The following is a 6,000-nucleotide window of genomic DNA, read 5'->3' as shown; positions in this document are numbered from 1 at the left end:
GGGGGAGGTGGTGGCCAGAGAGGCGGACGGGGCAGAGGTGGCCTACCTGCAGGTGTTGTTGAAGAAAAGCCCAGAGAGCGACTCAGGCGCCTGCCTTTTTGGCTTTAGAAGCTGCTTTTCAAGTACTGTAGCCTTTACTTAATGACAGACCTCCCGCGCCTGTCCTTGTTGGGGCCTCACTGGCCGGGCACCCACTGCTTCCTATTCCAGCCGCAAGGTTATGGCTGGGTGGCTCTTGCAGGTGCAGAAGGAGGCCCGGGTGGCGTGGGCTCTCATGCCAGGCTGGAGGCAGCACCGGTGATGGTCGCTTCCTTCCCTTGTCTGCCCAACAGGAGGGCTGGGTGGTCATGACAAGGTCATGGCTCCCCTGGACTGCCCACCTTTGGCCCGTTGTCCCTGGCCTGCACACACACACACCCCCACACCCCCCAGCAAGAAGCAGGTATGGCCCGTGGATTGCCTGCTCCTAGCTCTCTGGGGAAGGGGAAGCTTGGTTACATGTAGGTGGATTATGTGGGCAGGGCCGCTGGGGGTGGCACTGTGCTTGGGAGAAAGGTGCAGGGGCACACCTGGCAATCAGAAGCAGGAAGGGCTCAAGAACAACTTCAGCCTGCTGTCCCAGGAGGGACACCCCTTCTTAGCCACGCAGCCGTGGGAGCTTTGTCCTTGGCAGAGGTGTGCGGCCCCCCACTGGCTTCCTTGTGTCCTGTGCCCAGTCCCTCCTCCGTGTCTGTCTACACTCCTCCTTTCTCCCTGCACTGGGCACCCGTTCCCCTCCTCGGCTCACCTGGGTCCTACAGTGATGTCCTTCCCTTCCAGGCATGTGCTCTCAACTTCCACACCGGGGACTCTAGGGATGGGGCTAGACCACCCACCCGGGGAAGTGGTTCTGAAGGTCAGAACTGCGATTCTAACCTGGGCTTTCCCCAGTGCCCAGCATCCTTCACCTGTGTGCTGGGGGTCGGAGGCTCTGCCTCTGATTTGACTCACCCTGGCACTTCCTTCTGGGGTTGTGAGGCCCAGGAAAAGCCTGGCGGGGGGGTGTCTCTGAAGGCAGGGGATATTTGTTAGGTCCCTGAACTTGAAGAGGCCACCTTCCACACTGAGCTCAGTTCCTTTGTCTGTAGAACAGTCACAATGCCTGCTTCCCAGGTTGTTTTAGGGGAGATGGGGTGCGTGAATAGGGTCTGTCTTAGAGGCTGCTGGATGAGGTGGGCCAGCAGTGCCCAGGGGTGCTGTGTTCTCCCCCACCGTACAGGAAGACCGGCGAGGAGAGCAGGGCCAGATGGCCTGGTAGTGTGCCTGGGGCATCTCGTAGAGGCTGGGACCTCTGCCAGCAGTGGGTGTGGGCTGGGGCCTCAGGTACTTACTTGTGTATGTTTTTTTGGCCTTAATCACCTTCTTCCTAATTACAGAAATAAGATGCAGTCTCAGGGAATGGAGGGGAGAAAACCAGGGGTGGGGGTCCTCCAAACATGCTCCCCCCCAAGCTGGACCCCAAACAGGGCAGTATCGGTGTGATTTCAGGCAGCCATAACAAAGTACTGCAGATCAGGCTGTGTAGACAATAGTTTGTTCTCTCTTGGTTCTGGAAGTCCAAGATGGAGGCGTCAGCAAGGCCGTGTCCTCCTGAGATGTCTGTCTCTCTGTGGCATGTAGGTGGCTACCTTCACTTGGTCCCCCTGTGCGTGTCTGTGTCCTGATCTTTCCTCACGAGGACACCGGTCAGGTTGCATCATGGCCACCCTACTGACCTCATTTTACCTTAATTACCTCTTTAAAGATGCTGTCTCTAAATACAGTCACATTCTGAGGTGCTGGGGGCCAGGGTTTCAGCAGAGGAATTTCGGGAACACAACTCAGCTCGTAACAAGAACAATTAATTTCCGGAAATTTCTTAGTCCGTGGGGCACTTTCTTCCCGCAGCTACTTAGTGCTTCCTTGATGAGAGTCTAGATTCCTTATCAGCCTGCAAACACTTGCCAAGGCTGAACTGCTTAGCTCTGGTAGGATCAATCTGTTAATCCTGCAGGGTGGTCCACAGCGCCCCACGCTGGCATCTTGCAGCCCTCCCACCCCCCACCTCTGCGCCCCGCTGGGGCACGGAGGGGTGGGACGGCCTGCTGACTGACCCCGGACCAGCCTTGGCACAGCACGGGCGGGGTTGGGCAGAGCCTGGGATAGCCGTGAAGCCACACACTTGCAGATTCCAGCAGGGACTCCGAGGGGACGCGTGCCGCAACGCCCAGAGCTGTGCTTAGTCGGGGCGGGGGGACGGGGTGTAGATGCTCAATTCTGGCCGACGCCGTACAGCTAGAGTCCGGTGCGGTGGGTCACACAGCGCCCGGCTATTCTCACGGGAGGAGAACTCGCAGAGGGTGGCAGAAGGTGGACTCTGGCTGGACCCCACGGGTTTGGAGAGACTGGAGAAACCCCGGTGGGGACTGACGGCGGTGTCCCTTTGTCCTGGACTTCAGGCTCAGGGACCGGGCCCTGCCTGTGGAGCCTCTCCAACCCTCACGAGCAAAGCGAGAGCAATCCTCTTGGCAGTCAGATGGGGCCAGGGCTCCCGGGGGCACCGCCCGGACGGAGCTCAGCCCGTGGTGCTGGCATGGCGAGGGCCCGTCCCCGGGGAGCTCCCGCCGCTCCGGGGCGAGGGTGGCGCAAGCCTGCGAACCCCGGGCGTCAGGGGCCACGGTTCCCAGCCTGCTTTTTGCCGGGTCCGCAGAGCCCAGCGCTTGCAGCCGCCTTCCCCAGGCAGAGGAAAGCGTCGCACGGGAGAGAAAGGGGCAGAACCCGGCCCTGGTTTTGGATTTGCTTCCAGGCCAGAGTCCCAAGTACGTTTTAGTGACCAGCCGCAGAGGAGGTCGAGTGTCAGGCGGGGTGACCCCATGTTTGCAGAGTGAGGGGAGTGGGGGCAGGCTCGTGGACTCCGTGACCCCATCCACGGGGGGAGGGCCGCCAGGTCAAGGTCACGCAGGCCAGGGGCGCGCCTGGGGTGCCTCCCTGGGCGGGGCTGGGCCTTCCCCCTGCTCTGACCTTCCGTTCTAGGGGTGGGAAAGCGAAGGGAAGGATGTGGTGACGAGAGACGGTGTGCAGCCTGCCGCTGGCCGCCTCACGCACCAGACGCTGCTGGGGTCGCCTCCTTTTGGAAGTTGGAAACTTAAAATTCCCCCAAGCTGGGAGGTCCAGTCGCTTCCAGCCCCACGGCGTCTGTGTGTCCGCGTGTCCGTTCGGCAGCGACTCCCCCCGCGTCTGCGTCACCCCCTGGGGGAGGGGGGACCCTGGGATCCCCCAGGCAGCCCCGCAGCCCGCTTCCGTGCCGCTGTGTTGAAGGTCCAGCAGGTCCCGAGGCTTAGGGTGGCGTGTGCCTGTCCTGGGGTCGCTCTCCCTCGTGCTGCAAGCGGGGGGGGGGGGGTTGAAACCACAGAGATTTACTCCCTCGCGGTGCTGGGGGCCAGAAGCTGATGTCAAGGTGTCGGCGGGGCCGCGTGCCCTCTGCAGGCTCCCGGATAGGAGCTTGCATCAGACACATGTGACCTCTGTCCTGGGAGGGGGAGTAGCACCGGAGGGTCACCGTGGAGAGGTGCGGCCCTGAAGGGTCCCGGTGGCAGGGAGACGTGAGATTCCTGAATTCCAGCAGCTTTGAGGATGTGACTTGGGCCTTCGTTCAGAACCCGTTTAAACACTGTGTCGCTGCTGAGCCGGGAAGGCAGGGCCCTGGGGGTCCTGGCAGATCCTGGGGAGATGGCTGCCTGCGGGGCCTGCCGCAGAAAGCAGCCTCGTTCTTTGACTCTCCGGGCCCGTCGGTGCAGAAGCAGACCTGGGATGTGTCTGGCGGCCGGTGGAGATCGTACTCTTTTGTGCAGGGATGCGTTTGCCACCGTGGACTGGCTCGGACATCCCTCAGGAGGAGGGCAGTGGGTGGGCAGCGGGTGCATCGAGAGGCCGCTGGCCTGGAACGTGGATTGAGACCCCTACCTGCCGAGCGACGTGGGCTGGGGCAGAGGGATGGTATGCCCAGCGCTAAGCCGCAGGGCTGCGGGGCCCCGGATGCGTCAGGATCTCCTAGAGATGCGTGAGGGGGCGGGGGTGGGAGTGGCGGGGGGTCCTTTCGATCCAGCCTCCCATCTTTAAGAACCCCTGGGGCCTCAAGGTGGCTGCCTTCAGAGGAAGTGCTTTACTTTTTTTCCTTAGTAGTCCTGGGATAGAAAGGGCCCTTCTGCAGCATAACTGCATTTGGAAGATACCGGAAGAATGTCACCCTGCCCTTTAAAAGACGTGGCCTTTGCCTTAACGTCTCTCCTGGAGACACATATGTTGGCAAACAGCACAAGAGACCTGGCATCAAAGAGTGCCCGCCCCTCCTGCCCGGTGTGGACGTTCAAGTCCTTGGAGGTTCAAGTCCGTGTGGTGTGCAGGGTTTGGAACTCTTCTGAGCCTCTTCTGAACTTTCCCTCATGCTCCGGGACACACACGTCTCCTCTCTTCCCTTCCTCCATTTGAGATGATTCCCGTTTTCCCGGCCTCTGGAAGTCCCCGGTCTGATCCAGCTTGTGTTCCAGTCCTGGGACATAGGTGGTGTTTTAGCTCTTTCCCCAGGAAGGTCCAGAATTGCTTAATTTCTTGATTTCCTAACTCTCTTTTTTGGTTGGGACTGGGGTTTCTGTTGTTTTTTCTTTTTAGTTTTTTTTAATGTTTATTTATTGAGTGAGAGAGAGAGAGACAGAGGGAGTGAGCAGGAGAGGGGCAGAGAGAGAAAGGAAGACAGAATCCCAAGCAAGCTCTGTGCCTGACACGGGGCTTGAACCCACAAACTGTGAGATTAAGACTTGAGTCAAAAGTAAGAGTCAGACACTTAACTGACTGAGCCACCCAGGTGCCCCTTTTAAAAAAATTTTTTAGCGTTTATTTTTAAGACACAGCATACACATGAGGATGGGAGGGGCAGAGAGAGAGGGAGACACGGAATCTGAAGCAGGTTCCATCCAGGCTTTTTGAGCCATCAGCACAGAGCCTAACGCGGGGCTCGAACTCACAAACCACAAGATCATGACCTGAGCCGAAGTCGGACGCTTAACCCACCGAGCCATGGAGGCGCCCCCTCTGTCGTGCCTCTGTGCCTGTCATGGAGAAAGCAAGAGCTTGCTTGGTCCTGTTCGCTGACCTTTTGCTCACTGTGTGCGTGCGTGCGTGTACGGGTGTTGCGTGTTGTTGCCGTGCTCCGAGTGGGGCCCTCTCTTCTGTTTAAGTGCTCCCCCCGGGGGCCTGGGGTGGCACCGTGCTCTCTGGAAGGGCCAGGGTGCGTCTGTGAGCAGGGCGCTTACGTGACGCGGGAGCTGTTGGCCTTGTGGCTCATGGGCTTGGTCGTCCCCTGCTGCATCTGCCTGCGTGGAGCTTTTGATGCAGAACCAGCCAGTTCTGCTCACAGAGTGACCTGGAAGAGTGACACCAAGGAACAGAACAAATGGAGTTTGTCAAGGAGAGAGGAAGCCGGTGTGGGGCCCCGGTAGAATCCTGCAGGGCCGAGGGGGGCAGTGCCCTGTTCCCCGTGCATATCCAGGTGCTGCCGGGTCTTGGGCTGAGACCCCCTTCTCCTAGGGCTCTGCAGTGCAGCCCAGCCCCCTTGCTACTGTATGGCCCCTGGGCGGGGCCTGGCAGGGGCCAGGGTCCTGCCACTGAGCACTTCGAGCCTGGAAGTTAGGGAGTAGGCTGTCCCGGGAGCAGGGCCAGGGTCGCTGGGGTCCAGGGTGGTGACGGCTGAGGCAGGGGTGCACACACACGGGCCGAAGTGGCCTTGGGACCAAAAGCGAGCTACAGGCTCCTTCGGGGATGCGGGGCTGTTTCCAGCAGAGGTTCCCGTTGGAGGTCAGGGAACAGTGGACGTGGGTAGAGCTGACCGGTCACAGGTGGTGGGCAGGACACTGGGCACCGAGCCCCGAGGATGCCAGCAGTCCCTTGACATCTTGTGTCTTCTCTTTCCTAATCCTGATTTCCTGT

The sequence above is a fragment of the Panthera uncia genome, chromosome C2 (assembly GCF_023721935.1).
Source record: "Panthera uncia isolate 11264 chromosome C2, Puncia_PCG_1.0, whole genome shotgun sequence".
NCBI classification, from domain to species: Eukaryota; Metazoa; Chordata; class Mammalia; order Carnivora; family Felidae; genus Panthera; species Panthera uncia.
The sequence above is the reverse complement of the archived record's forward strand: the minus strand, read 5'-3'. Positions refer to the sequence as shown.